Below are 16,020 nucleotides of genomic sequence, written 5' to 3' on the forward strand. Positions count from 1 at the left end.
CGTAGGTAGGTAGGTAGGTGAGGGTGAATTTCAGCGGCGTGAACGCGAACGGGGTGAAAAACCGGCACCGCTCCGCACCGCGCCGCGACGGTTAAGCGGGTGGTAGGTACGGTTACGTTTATTTCACTGTCGACACACGTTTTCAAGGCTCAAGCTCGAGTCTTTAGAAAAAGCGAACAGAAAAACACTGCTCACGCGGCAAGTATCTATACATTACTCGTGTCAGTAACTCAGTAAGGGGCGAGGGCGAGGGCGAAAACAAGATTTCTCTCACGCTGTCCTATATACAAATAATACGTTTACGTACAAAATCGCACGAACCAACACAAGTCGAGGGAAGCAAAACTTTTTTATCGAGTAAACCGAAGTAAAAGGTACCTAGACCTACCCATACATATTACATACGAGTATACGTACGAGTAGATAGGCGAAGTAAAAATAATACTTGCGGTGGAAAAACTCGCTTCGTTCTTCAACGAGCTAATACGAGTAAGAAATTATTTTCAATTTTCATCGCGCACACGATATTAGGGCTGGCACGAATGTAGATTTAATATCTACCAGCTACCTACTCGCTGTAGGTACCGGTACCTGCCTATCTGCGGAATTTCGTTTTCAACTCGAAAACTATAAGGAAAAAAAGCGATCTCGAGAACTTGGGATTACTAATCGTTTTAGTAGGCATTAAATAAACGCGTCGTTCGAAATGAAAGCCCAAATTTCTCCCTCTCGGGCCATAAAGTTTCCAAGCTTTTGACTTTTGCCCTCGCTTCCCTATCCCTGGGACCGATTTCAATACTGTTGAGAAAAATAATCTCGGAAAATTCCAGAGAAATGCGCGTTCGTGTCATTTTCACCCTGATTTTGACTACCTACGTTTCTTGAAATCGTTTTTAAATTTGCTACCTGTTAGATGATCGTGAAAACGAGGAGGGGAAATAGGACAACGACAATTAGGTTCGCGAATTTTTTTAGCGTAGGGAAAAGTAAATTGATCATCAAATTCGAGTCATCTGTTTGCAATTTTTCGGCTTGTCGTTACACATACTCGTATAGCTCGAGCTGACTCATCATAATTCTCTTGTACGTACGAGTACAATCATCTACATAGGACATAGGGTACTACGAGCGTACCAGCGAAGGCGAAGGTCTAAAATATTCTCAATTGCTCGCTCGATGAGATGAGACATATAGCCATAAATTAAGTATTAAGTAGGTATGCTTACGAAGTACTCGTACATAGTTATTGGTACCTACGCTCTATACTATACACTATACACAGTACACAGTACACGGTGTAGAACGAACGAATTATGAATAGTCTAGCTCGATCATAAATGCGAGTACGGAGTACCAAATACCTTTCCAAGTTTCCACTGTACGTAAATTTTTTTCGAATTACTTAATTTAGTGAAGCGCGAGCGCAGGAGGCGCAGGAGCGGTGTTTGATGGCTGTACCGCGCGCTAATCGTCGTAATAATTTTTTAATTAAATCTACCCGCATGATGACGGTATTCCTGCAACCTCGACTCCTCGAGTAGCGAGTCCGAGTACATTCCAGTCCAATTAATCATTTCGACAATCGAATGAAACGGACGCAACCCAACGCTTCGTAAAGTTGACCGACGGCGGACGGTGCCTGATTTTCTGTAAGCCTTTTCACGCGATGCTTTTGAATTTACGAGTCCAGAACAGTTGACAGAGAAGGTGGACTGGAGGAACTGAGGAAGAGTACAATTCGATAATAAACAAACGAAGAATAAAGAAGTCACCGCGGTCGGCCGCCCAAAAATAAAAAAAAAACGTGAGGGGCAACGACCACGATGCGACGAGTAGTAGTATACGTTAAATTATTAATCTGTTTTTTGATAGTCTAATATGGCGTGTTTGTGTGTGTGTGAAAATGCGATGCGGTACGCGGTACCATTACGTATTAAACGTATCTTTATTGGCTCGACGATACAATGTGGCATGCGGGGCGGGGGCAGGGGCAAAGGCAGCGTACGGCTACATTACACACAGGAGTAATATACTACACTCTCTCATCAGAATATAACAAGCACAGTACTCGTAGATTAATAATCTAATACTCGTACGAGCATCTACAACTACAAGCTTGGTACTTGATACATTTTTAAATGGGTAGTATCCAAATAAATGTAAAAACTTTACCTATAGTCTAGTGATTGAAAAATGCTCCAGACTTTCACGAGTATTCCATTCCCAGCAGAAAATGATTAGATGTAATCGAGTCCGAGCAGATCTATAATATTGGATCTGGGCAATGTCCAGCTTCGCTTAGGTCTGATCAAATCAGATCAGATCAGGTTAGCTCCAAAATCAGGTCTCCGAGTTATTTTGGTCTGATTAGGTCTATCCGATCGAAACTTTGATCCGAGCATTCCGGGCAGATCTGATCGAGTCAAGTTGGATCCTATTTCCCATTCCCGCTGGGTAGGTAGTAACTGCAATGTAACTGAAAAGAATTTCAAAACGAATTGATTTTCACTACCTATTCTTACCTACATACTTTTCCCCCGGGCCCCGAAGCGATAACTTTTTTCCACATTCGAATATTTTTTTCTCTTTGAAAAGTAAGTACACTTGGCCTCATTTAGTACTAAGTGCTTTCAAGTTCCTCGTAAGATCATTTGGTTGTAAAGACAGTAATTACTCGCACCTAGGTGCTAAAGTCTTACATGGTCTAACTTCACCCTTACAACCTGGTTAGACCTATACCTAGTGCTATGCACAGATAGGCACTGGCGATTTACCGCCTCGTATACCTACTCTTCGGAGATAATATGAAATATAAATTATGCATATAGAGAAATATGAATAAAGTGAATACTCGGTCGACTATAACGTTACATTAGCTTTATTGTTAATTAAGCACTGTATTGTACATAGTCTGATTATATTACGTAAATAGAATTACGATTTGAATAAAGGAAGCGAGTACAAGTAGTCGCAAATGTGTGTTAAAAACACCACCCAGGGAAGAAGGACATTTATGCCGGATAGGGCAGGTCTGGCATAAATGACTCTAAGAAGAGAATTTAAAGATGCTGCAGTTCATCTCTTGAGTAACCACGATCCGATCCAATAGTCTATTACGTAAAAGATATTCCATATCCCAGTAATAATTAGGTGGAAAGTACGTGCTCCATACGTCGAACGTACTGATAGGGCTCCGCACCTCGACCTATCTATTGAATGGAAACTAAGCTCTCGCTTAGTGAGTCCGTGGTTGACTGAAGTTGTGATCGGATAACGTGAAACGCTTCACTGACGCGAACTAAACCGCTAGATAGCGTGGTTACGTAAGAGAACTGAGCGAAAGGTAGAAGGAGAACAATTTTCCCTCACCTAAGCGACGGAAAATGGCGCAATTCCTCCCTTTACATTGCCCCGAGTGATTACTTATAGGAATATGTAACCACTCTAACAACTAAAAAGGGAGAATGACCTATGTGCCCTATCCTTTGCCCCGGGTGTTTACATGTTGCTGTATAAAAGAATAAAAAAGTAAAATAATATAAGCATCTTCTTATGAACAGATGATACAAAAAAAATATAAAAAAAAGAGAAAAGAAAATTATCCAACTTCTGGAAAAATTATAAACGTAGAATAAAGTGAAATAATATCTAAACAGTAGCTATATCTGTGTAAAATAAAGAAAAGTCACGTTACATCTTATGAATCAAAGTATCGAACGAAAATCAAAAAATGCTTAATGGACATACATTAGTGATGAAGATTATTGACTATTACAGTATGTATAAACTTTGTACATTATTACGTTATTCTATTCTATGACTAACATGAATTTATTTATTGTTTCAGATTCCATGGGATGAGCTGTAGTTCATGTTGCGATGTCTGTTTCATTCCGGGAAGTATAAATTGCGTAAGATTGATAAGGTTCTTGATTTTCGATACTTTGTAACGTGATTTCGTGTCTACAGATGTTTACTCAGCAAGAAGAGGCAGCAAACCCAAAACAGCCTCCAGAATGATGCGGTGATCGAGAAAAGGACATTTATCGACTATCTTTTCCGGTAACGTTCGGTCTAGTATGCTTTCAAGCTGTTTTATATAGTTTGTATTATGTGTATCTTTCTTCGAAATGCTGATAGCTTCTAGCCAATTTCTAAATTTCTTCGTCTTATCACTATGTACCGTGTGTTTTATAGGTGGTATGACATAGATTTTCTTTACGCCCGAAGTACTCAACGTCTTAATCAGTGCATTAAAATCGTCTCTCAATTTTTCTTCGTTAGTGTTTTCGTGGAGATCTTTATGACCTATCGATATCAGCACCTTTTTAGGTAATTTTGTTACGTTTTTTGAGATTGATCTATTTAAGTCTGTTGTTGATATAAAACCATTCACGTAATCGTTGTATTCCAATTTTTCAGTATAAGCTTGATCACCGGCTATCGCAAAATGGACCATTTGATGTACCAGGCCATCGCCCAGCATCCAGTACTGCTGCAAAAAGAAAATAGTCTCCGTTCCTTTATTTCGTAACGTAAGTGTAGCTCCGGTTGTGTATAGGTTATATCGAAACTTTCTACACGTCGAACCGAATTCATCAGGTATGGATGTTTTTAGTGTCATTCTTCTGATTTCTTCTTGAAAAATCTCTCTGGTTACCGGTAAATGAACTACTTGTTCTTTTTTGTCATAGGTCGAGATTGTTAGTCGATTTCGGTAATTTTTTACGTCACGAATTGCTCCGAAATGTCCTGGCTTGAGAGGGCTACGTGTTTGGTTGTTATCTATAATGGACTCGAACTTATTCTGCTCGTATTTCGTTCTATATCGATTGATAGCATTGCGTCGGTGAGTATTACGTAAAGGTGTTCTTGGTACATATCGTGAACCTGATGGCTTAAGTATTACTTTTAGATTTTTTGTATTAATCGGTTTTCTTTCAGGAGACTTGCGGCGTATTTGAATCATAGTTTTGCTGGTTTTGGTTGGCGATGATGGTTTTTTCGGGGGTGATTTCTTCGGTGAAGATTTAGCAGGTAATTTTGCTGTTTTCGTAATAGTTGATTTAACCAGCGGAATTTTGAATTCGCCTGTTTTTTCTGTTTTTTGGTGGTCGTGTTTCCAATTCGTATCCTCGTCTGATGTGTCTTCGTATCTCGGTTCAAATTGCGATTCATCGATTTCTTTTTCATTAGATGTTGATTCTACCGGGATGTGTTCTTCATCGCTTAAAGGTTGTATAAATTCATCGATCGGATTATCATGCTTGTGTTCCGGTGTTACGTTGTCGATTGGTTCACATTTTTTCAGGTATATGATTTTTTCTACTGATGCTTTTACTCGATCATTTAGATGTTTTACGTCAGAGTTTAATTTAGCGACTTCGTTCATATAATCGTTATTTTCTATTTTCAGCTCTTGGTTCTCTTTGCGTAGCTTCCATAGTTGTTCTACTAAAGTTGCCGGTGACGTCGAATCATCTTTTACGGTCGTAATTTGGATATTATTTGCTTGTATTTCGACGTCAGATGCAAGAATCAGCGGTGTGTTGCAACTGGAAAATACGCATTTTTCGGTCCCAGGAGCATAAGCCGTATACAGATTGGTTAGACATTTTTCGTGATAGATATGTCTACACGAAGTTAGCTTTAGTTTCGTATTTGTCCGGTCTTGGTCTGGGCCTTGCCCAAGTGATTTGTTGCAGCTTGAACAAGTAATGATGTTTACTCGTATTGCCTCCATTTTCTTCCTAGTTGGTTCAGAATACTGCTTTTCTTCCATGAATTACGTTACGAAAATGACACTCGAAGCTCGAAGGTAAACGGAATTGAATATGCTTGAAGATGATCGATTTCGGATTACGTAAGATGAATTTGGCAATTGTATATGATGATGATGTGCTGCTACACGTGTTTGGATTTCTGTTGAACATTTCATATTTGTAGTTCGGAATATATTATGTAGTGAATGTTTGCCTTCTATTACTTACGTGTAGCTGTTGTCTTGGTGACTTGTTTTCAATATACTATTTTTAATAACTTCTTGATGTAATTAGATTTTTATTTTATCACGATGTTATACGTTTACGCAATAAGATATCATTTGGTGCTTTGTATGTTGAATGTAAGATTGTTGCCTGTGATTTCAATTTTCACGTTATACTTTGTTCTAACATTGTTGTTTTATTCGATTACTTTGTACGATTTTTCTGTGTATTGCTTGATATGTACTAACAGATGAAATTGCTCCTTTGGAATAAATAGAAATTGCTCTCATGATGATAAATTTATTTTATTGAATATAAAATAGGTAACGAACGGAAAAATAACATTCAACATATACTTAGAATACTAATTAGTGATACACCTGAATTATTCCACGACCATTGGATTTATTGGATGCATTACGTAAGATTAAAATAATGAATAGAATCAGATATGTTTCCACGACTGCTGGAATATTTTGTTACAAAATTTCTTAAGGTTATACGCTTATGGACTCTGAGCTTATTTCTATCGTAACGTTAACATTGGTATTATTATGTTCCACCACTGCTGGAATTTACTAATTTGTTACGTTATTCTTATATTTGATATGTAAACACATTATCTTATGGGATATGCATGTTGTATTCTTCATTCGGCTATGATGTACTACGTTGATGTAGCTCGGATTTTGCTACTATTTATGCGTTACGTAATGTTTCGATACCTATGCGTTCTTCGTATTCTCTGTATCTATCTTCTGCTATAGTATCAGGTTGTTCGGGAACTTGGGTTAGGAAGAATTCGCTTTCATCATGTATATCTGCTGCTATTAAGGATACCATTTCATAGTTCGCGGTATATGTGTGGAACATATTTTCTTGGCGATCTATAAAATAAGGTATCGGATGTTTCTGGTATAATTCTTCAAATTGCTCCATATAAATAAGGTCCGCACCTTTTATTAGCACCGCTTCTTCCTTTAGCCATTTATTAAACCTCTCTGCTTTAATTGCATACTTTTCCATGGCTGCATAGGAATAGACCATTGGGATTAGAAGGATTCTTTTTGCTCCTTTACTGATCATTAGATGGAGAAGTTGTTTCGTGTTTTTGATTACGTTACGAAAAATTTCTTTCCTGACATCATGGTTCCCGATTGATACCGCTAACATTGGTGGCAGCTGTCTGATCGCGTGTATTAAATGGTTCTTTAGTTTCTTCGGTGATAGCGTACCAGTTAACAGTAACGAGTTCATCATTATTGCACGTAATGGCTTGTTTTCATACAGCCCTTCCCAAGCCATCGCGCAGAGAGCCCCATCGCCGATCATCATGTAGTTTCCGAGGAAATAGCATTTGATGTGGTATCCTCGAGGGTGTTCATAAGTATACTGCGTGATAAAGTCAGTTTGGATTTTGTTGGTATATCCATTGGAATATCTTGTTGTTACGTTACTATCGAAATTATATCCATTTTTGAAGCACTCTCTTCGTAATTCGCTGATATTATATTCGATGGGTATCTCATATGTTTCTCTGTTGTGCATTATCATCGGTCTGATTTCAATCGGTTCCTTAAACTTTACGTAATAGAAATTGTTGTTTTCTTTTAGGTTTTTCCAATGTTGGTATGGTTCGATAGAGTTGGATTTGGGGTCGTTTTCGAATTCAATTGTGATTACGTTGTTTGGTTTCGAGGTAGACGGTTGCATGTTTTCTGAAGTTAGATATGTTACGTTATTCTCGAATGCCGATTTCAGGTGAGGGTTCATCCCGAATTGGTCTGTTTCGAATTTTAACTCGTTCCCCAGCTCGATTCCGTCTTCTTTTTTCATTTCTTCATAAACACGTTTCATCTCTTTGTCGAATAGAATATTTCTAAAGCCTTCTAGATCCTCTTCAAGATGTCGAATCCGTAGATCTCTTTGCTCTAGATCGTTACCTTGATCATTCACCATCTGCTGTATCTCTTCGATCATCTGTTCTGACTCCTTAAGTTGGGCTTTTAAAGTATGATTGTAGTTCACGTATCGTGCAATTACGCTTGCCATATCATCAGTTGCTATCCTAATTGTACGAACTTTTTCCACTTCGAAGATTTCTTTGCATTTGGGAATTTGGCACCTTCCTGGAGTTTCAGTTTTTTCGCAGCTGATGATTACACAGGTCATTTTGTTAATACATCGCTGATGTGCAATGTGCCGACATCGATCAAGGACTGCAATGCCTTTTGCGTATTCATCATCGATTATTAACAGCAGGCATATTGCACATATCGGCATTTTGATAGTAGCTTCGTATTCGGTTAGGCCTAACGAATCATGTATCATTTTGCTCGCCATTCTAATCAACAAATACACAGATTGTTGTAAATGCTTGTTTTGTTTATCATGTGTATTGTTTTATTAATTGCAATTACCTTATTCCGTTGATTGGAAAATTTCGTCGTATTCGTATCAATTGGATTTCTTGGAATATCAGCTTTAATCTTCAGTCGCACTATTGGAAAATATACAGTCGTCGATAGTTATATGCTCAATTTTTATTTAGTAAACTTGTAATGGAATAATGCTCACCTTCCGTCGTTTTTCTTCGTTGCTTTTTTCAGATATTATTAAAATTTTACGTCGAGTTAGTTGAGTATCATCACAAAGCACATTATGTCTTACTTAGCTTCTTTACGGTTGATTACACAATGTGTTTCAACTTTTTGTTTATTATCTATTTCCTCTAGCGAGGTGATGTTGTGGTGATTGTCTCATTTGCCTATGTTTGGTGGGTGAGGTGCCGGTGTAATAATTTGAATTTTATAGATCTTCTGATTTTTATTTTATGTTTGGTAAATAAACAGCTAAATGACTCACAAACAAAATAAATTCTAACGTAATAACAACAATATATCTTCGATTTGACAAGGAATGAGCGACTGTGGTAACAAAATTCTTATAATTAAGTTATATGTAGCAAACATTACATGAAATACCTCTTCTATGGCAAAGAAAAAAATATTTTACCATCGACTTCTATAAGTATAGTATCCGAATTTCTTCGTATAATGGGTTTTCATGGTGGAGCGATTTTTCATAACGTAAAATTTGATTTTTCTGTTAGTACGAACATAACGTAATGTAATTAGACATCCAATTAAACGATCGCTAAACATTTGGATGTAGTCACCGTACAATAGGTTCCAATCATTTTAATTACGTTAGTTACATGTGAATTTTTGGTGCGAGATATTTTACAGCTTCGAAATACGCCTGCGGCATAATAAATACGTTTCGTCGAGAGTCAATGAAGGTCGGTCTTGGATATTTGATATTGAGTTCTTCTACTATCTCAAGATATTCAATTTTTACATCTGGATACTCTTTTCCTATATTTCTCCACCAGTCTTTGAACCACGTAATTTTTTGCTGCATTTCTTCATCTTGGAATGGTTCGATCGGCGGGAAAGCAATGATTTCTTTCGCTCCCATTTTGATAATTAGATCCAGTGTTTGTCGAGTATTATTCAACGCATTTTGGTAAATTTCGGTATCGATGTCATGTAGGCCGAATGATATCATCACCTTGCTTGTAACATAACGTAAGTTTTCTGCTAATTGTCTTTTAATTTGTCCTGGAGACAAAGTACCTCCTCCTAGTTCGCTCCCGACGTAAATTGACTGCATGACTTTGTTCTTGTGTAATCCTTGACGTACTGTGGCGTACAAGAAACTGTCGCCAATTGTGAGGTAGTTGTTGATGTAAAATAAACGTATGATGTTTCCTTTTGGACGTTTGTGAAGATACGTAGATACATAATCCCATTGACACTCGAAATGAAAGTCTTTTACTTCGTTACGTAATAATGACTGATTAAACTGGAAACCTCGCTTTTTGCAGTCCTTCATTAAAGAAAATACGTCGATTTCGATAGGCATCTGCGTCTTCACTTTACTGCCATGGAAAAGTATTCCTTCGTAGTACATCACCGGGTTGTAGTTAATATAACGTAATCGTGGCTTTTCTCGATTTTCTTCGCTTTTGCGTTTATGGTTTTCACGGCTTGATTCTTCGTCGCTATGTGTCTTTCTTTTCCTACTGGATTCATGATGCTGTTTCGACGATGACGTGATTTCTTGTGAGTACTTTTCTCGATTTGCATTACGTGATTTTGTATGCTCATCGTTGAATTTTTTTCTTAATTGATTACATTCGCGTTCGGTTTCTTCCAACTTTGATTCTAGGTATGCAATTCGGTTTTCCAGTTTGATTTTTGCCCCTTCTTCGTAACGTAATCGTTCATCTTTGTCTTTTAGGTTCTTCTCCAATTGTTGACGGTAGTTCTCTTGGAATATTTTTTCCTTTCGGAAATCATCGGTTAAAATCTTGTAACTTTTTTCTGTATTACGTAGCTCTTGATCGTTTAGATGGAATCGTTTTTCCATGCGGGTTAGGTCTTTTTCCAATGTCGCGATTTTATCATTCTTCATGGCAATTGATTTTTCTAGTTCGATGTTTCTTCTACCGTATTCCGTCATTAGATTTTGGATTGGTTCGGCTGCTGACATTAATTCGCGGTATACTTTCGGCTTTACGTCTGTTGAACATTTCCAAATGATTAATATTGGTGTATGGATCATTTGTTCTGATATCTTAGTGATTGTTGGTGCTTACCTTCTCGGTCCTTTTCTTTGGTTCTGTCCATTTCGACACGATATTAAAATCGCCACTATAAACGATGTTACCGGTTAGAATACTCCCGTTATAACTCAACCCGGTGTTTTAATAATTTATTTAATTTACTTCAATAAAACATTGAAATAGCAATTACTCAAATTCGAACGAAACACATTCAACTAGTTGTTTACTTTTGAAATGTGTTAGAAGACATTTCTGATTGGTTTACGAAAAAGATCCCCACCACTTCTTTCCATGTGTTTTGGAAAATGGTTTCTCAGCTGATAACTACTTTGAATATTTTTCTACTTTGTATTTTTGTTTTACTGGTGTTTATTAGAAATTTTATTATCGTTGAAGTTTTAATTTATGCAGTGTTTAATTGAATTGATTTTTTATTACTTGGTTACGATATTTGGGTTTTTTCATCGGTACCTCATGTTTTCTACCCAAAGTAAATAGAACGCGTATGTTATTGGAATGATTCGATACTGGTAATGAAAAATGATAATTTTATTCTTCTTCTCGATGTAAATTATAACTAATAACTAAAATTTGACATATTTCTTCTTATTTTAGATTTATTTTACGTAACATGGATAGGCTGTTTTCCAGTATCTTCTTTTCATCCACTTTACAAAGTAAATAATGCATAAAACACCAGTAATGTTCGTAAGTTATAACGTAAAAAATAATGGTACTAATAATTCTAGATCTATTGCTGATTCTAATCTATTACGTAACGTTACTGTTAGGTTTTTAATCTGTGTGTGCGACGAATCTCTCGATGAGGAACAGAGCTACCTGTAGATATGTCTCTGGTGATAGTACCAAAGATTGGGAACCGATAACGTAATCAGGAACTTGTTGATCAATGATTTCTTCTAAACCTCGTAGGTAGTGTACGATAACGCCGTCTCCTTGATTTTGTAGAAAACCCCTGTAGCATTTTCTTGCGTGGTGGTTGATTGATCCAATTTTTCTATTTGGGACAGGTGCAATGAAAATTTGGTGAACTCCTCGATAGATAAGATGTTTTATTATCGCTTCGATATCTTCGTAGGTTTCATGTTTACGTGCTGCATCATCAATCTGTGCTTCGCCAAAAGAGAGTAAAATCGATCGTGGTACCCTGGTCAGATATCGATCAATGTTTTCGATTAGTCTTTCCCTCGTGATGCCGTCTCTGGACAACGAATTATTCCTCCATCTTTTTTGTCTTTCCCGGTTGTTGCTGATCGCAAGGTCTACCAAGCCGTGTACTAGGCCGTCGCCCATACACATTACGCCATTTAGAAAGTAAGTAGTGGTGGTACCTCCAGTTGATGAATTTGCTAAATATCTCGTGACGTAAGCGTAATCATGATCCTGTTTGAAGGAGTTGGAATCCAATAGCGTCTTCGGTATCTGAGAACAGATGTGTAGGTCTAATTCACGGATTACTTCCATTACATTACGTAAAGTTCATGATGGCAGTCGGCAAGTACATCTCGATTGTCACAAGGTCTGCTTTCGTTGCTTCGTGGCCTCGGTGCTGCTATTGACAATTGCTCAATCTGGAGTCGCAGTTCATTAACCGTGTCAGCTTCTCTACGTTCAGTAAGTAAGTTTCGATGATTAGCTTCGTGAAGCTCGATTAAGTACTGGCTTCTTTCTCTACGGATATTTGTATGTTCGACATGTAATTCCGACAGCTGGCGTTCAAGATCCATCATTCTTTCTAGATAGTCCGATTCGTCGATCAATAAAGGAAACCGCTGTACCGTAAAAGTCACTGGATAAATGGTTCGATCATCCAACTGCCCAGTGCACATGGGCACCATACACGGCGTGGGAATGCGGAAATCGGGTCCGAAATCATAGATTATCTCTTTGCGGCAACGTTCATGAAGCACATGCGAACAAGATGAAGTCCTCACGAGAGCTTGAGTTGGCAGAAGGGCAAATTTACAAATGCCACATGTTGGAAGAGAGATAGAATAACCGTTCGTTGAGTTATCAGCCATCTGTGAATTTACATATGCGGTCAGATTTCCGTAACGTAATAGCATTTTACCGAGGTATATGAAAGGATTACTTTACCTTGAGATTACTGGAACAAATTACGTAAATAATAACGAACTGGAAACTGGAAGACTTTTACGCAAGCGAAATTCAACACGTTCAATTAGTATTACGTAAAGTGATCACCAGAACAAAATCAATCTTGAAAAATCCACTCAGGTTTTCGCACAGACGAATATAACTTGATGAAATTAGTACGTTGAGTGTCAGAGAGGATTTTCACAACGAGATAATTGATAGCTAGAAACCGCTTTCTGTATTGTTTGGTTGAAACATGCGCAATACTCTCGTCATAATTTAGTCTTTTATTCCGCTTTCGTAGATTGTATCTCTGATTAGCGGTGGATTTGATCAAGTCTCGTTCTGTGTTGTTTTTGACAACTTCTTTCAGGATTGAATCGAATTCAGTTTGCTTATCAGTCGACAGATTATTACGTAAACTTCTTTTTATCATTTTGAAATTGTCATTGTTATCTTTGGCTTGGTTGGTTGGAGATTTGGCAACAAATTCTTCGAGTAATTCCTTCTGGTTTGTAAATTCCAGCATTTTTTGTTCCAGCGTTCTGTTGTTGAATTTCGAACGGAGTTTAGGCTCCTTACGCAGCATTTCCTGTTGGTGTAACGTCAGGTAAGATATAATTTGTCTAACGCTTATCAGTTTTTTATCTTCGCTAAATTTGATGTGCACTAATTCATAGCAGTTTTTTCCAGCTCGTACGACTATCAGGTATGGACCAGACCGTTTCGTATATAATTTCTCAGTTGTTCCTTTATCAGATGAAGATTGCTTGTGGTTTGTGATCATCACAAGTTCACCAGGTTGGTGTAATCGTAAATCTCCTCGCTTATCATTGAACTTTTGTTCTTCTTGTTGCCTTTTTAATTTACGTTTTTCTGCATTTAGGTTGATTAATGCCTGATGGTCTGTCATCTCATCAATTCTGGAGTCGTCAAAATCATCTGTATAAACCGCTTTACGTGCTAACTGGTCGGCTATACAGTTTCCGTAGTCAGTCTGTCTTGCATATGTGTGGTGGAGTTGGAAATGTTCAAATTGTACTTTCAATGTTACGATTTCTTCAAATAATTCTCTATGGTACACAGGTTTGTTTGACGAATTTTTCCATTGATTAGCTTTCCATTTATTGTATTCTGTGTTGATTGCAGTAGTAAGGTATTGCGAATCCGAAAATATCAATAATTTGGTGACTTTATTACGTAACATTATTTCCATAGCTGTTTTCAAAGCTACTAATTCAGCTAAATTATTCGTATTGATGTATTTCTCGTGATTGATTCTTTCAGAGACATTTTTTGTACCTTCTGGATGCCAGCAGATTCCGATGCCGGCTACTGCGTCTTCGCTTCCGTTATCAGCGCAGGCTCCATCCACAAAAATCCACACATATCCATCGCTGGCAGTGTATACATCATTTAGCATATCTAATGGTGTTTCCATAAGCTCAGCACTGGTTACCGAAGGTAAAATCTTTTCTTTAATTTTACGCCTGGTAGCTTTTAATTCAAATTTGGCATTGATAGGTACATAATTTACAGGTAAACCGGTTTCAAATCCTGGTAATTGCCACAATTCATCTGGGATTATTTCAACTTCATTTGGACGATGATTAATTTCATTTTCGATGGTTTTGATATGCTGATGCCAACCATGGTGAGTGTAAGCTCCATCACTATCAAGGTTGATTTTTACTCGAAGATGTTCTCCAATTAACCTCATCGTTCTTTCTACAATATTCGATTGAGGATTGTATGGGGTTGATTTTCCATTTTGTATACGATGACGCTTTAATAATTTCTTCCAGATGTTGTTTTTGAACTGTACTGCATTATCAGTATTTACTTTTCGTATCTTATGTCCTAACGTTGCTATTTCTTTAATGACTTCTTCCATTGTATCTGCTACCGCTTTTTGTTTGATACTAATTAGTAAACGTAACCATATTTTTCCAGAGAAAACATCTTTAGCTACAAATACGTATTTTGGTTCGTCAGACTCGTTCGCGATAGGACCCAATAAATCAACTGATAAGACGTCAGCTAGTCGATGTGCGTTAACGTAAGCAAATTCAATTGGTTTCTTCATACCATAATTTTTATTCGCTTTACAATATAAGCATGCACTAGTGAGATAACGTACGTAATGTTTTGAATTCGCAGAATAATACATCCGTCGGAAAAGAGTATCCAGTTTGTTCGCACCTACGTGTCCAAATACCTCATGTAAGTGGGTCATCGTATCAGTAAAAAGTTCATCTGGCAAGACTGGAACCACCGTTTCATCTTTATTATTGAACATCAAGATTTCTTTACCATTTTGAGTATGTATTGAGAATCGCAGAGCTAATCTCTTCTTAGCTTCTAAATCGCGTTGGTTTAATCTTTCATCAGGGAGTTTTAATCGATATGTTATTCCTTTGCAGGTTTTATCTTTCTTTTGGAATTGATCAATTTTACGTAAACTTGATATGAGACGTTCTCTGATTTTATCTCCAACATTCTGTTCGATGGATACCAAATTGGCGAAGTTACAGTAATTTAACGTAATCTCAGGAGCTTGAATTCCAAACCAGCGCTTGTGTTTTTTACGTAAGTCATAGATTAAGTTGTAACAATTCAGTTGCGTAATCCAGATGGCTGCTTTTCGGTGTATTTCGGCCATTACTTCGAAGTTAGCTACAATTGATTTTAGGTCGCTTCTTACGTGGATTTTTCTTCCGTGAAGCCACAATTGGAGTTTGCGAATTGTTTTCATCAAGTTATACATCTCACGTTCGATTAACGTATACGATTTTTGGTGTTCCTTAAAGCTAAAGCTAGTAAACATAACTATTTCATCTTGACCTTCGACAGTTTGGTATAAGACGGCGTTCATGGCATCAGATGACGTGTAAGTGTCCAAATATAAATCGTATCCTTTTCTTGGTGAAATTAGTACAAAGTCTTTGATGTATTCGGCTCTTAATCTTTCAAAAGCTTCTTCTTGATCAGGTCCCCATACGAAAACTTCTCCTTTTTCAGTTAGTTTGTATAGGTTACGTAAGATCTGTTGATAACAGGGAATAAAACGTCTGTACAATCCCGTTAAACCAATCAATTCCAGTACTTCGTTGGCATTTTTCAACTCAAATTTACCGGTCTTTTTATTAGTATGTTTTTCAACATACTCTAAAAATTTCTGTATTTTCTTGGATTGTTTCTTGATAATGCCGGGCTCCAAATCAAATCCTAAATGATCCGTAGTTCTTCTGAAAAATCTGGATTTGGTGGCGTTCAATTTGAGTC

The 16,020-nt window shown here is 37.3% G+C and overlaps 1 protein-coding gene and 1 long non-coding RNA gene across 4 annotated transcripts in view; both read left to right on the forward strand.

Moving 5' to 3' along the window:
• Positions 1 to 16,020, forward strand: part of Fas1 (fasciclin 1) — a 62,123-nt gene that overhangs the window by 23,833 nt on the left and 22,270 nt on the right. The window lies entirely within an intron of this gene.
• On the forward strand, positions 640 to 6,380 carry LOC135833847 (uncharacterized). 3 transcript variants are annotated; one of them, XR_010556575.1, is made up of 3 exons: positions 640 to 4,849; positions 4,945 to 5,311; positions 5,417 to 6,380. It is a non-coding gene; the product is annotated as an uncharacterized LOC135833847 (long non-coding RNA). The 3 variants fall into 3 exon arrangements; XR_010556576.1 differs by having other exon boundaries at positions 640 to 4,602; positions 4,695 to 5,311; XR_010556574.1 differs by having other exon boundaries at positions 640 to 4,332; positions 4,423 to 5,311.

Source organism: Planococcus citri, chromosome 2, assembly GCF_950023065.1.
Source record: "Planococcus citri chromosome 2, ihPlaCitr1.1, whole genome shotgun sequence".
Lineage (NCBI taxonomy): Eukaryota > Metazoa > Arthropoda > Insecta > Hemiptera > Pseudococcidae > Planococcus > Planococcus citri.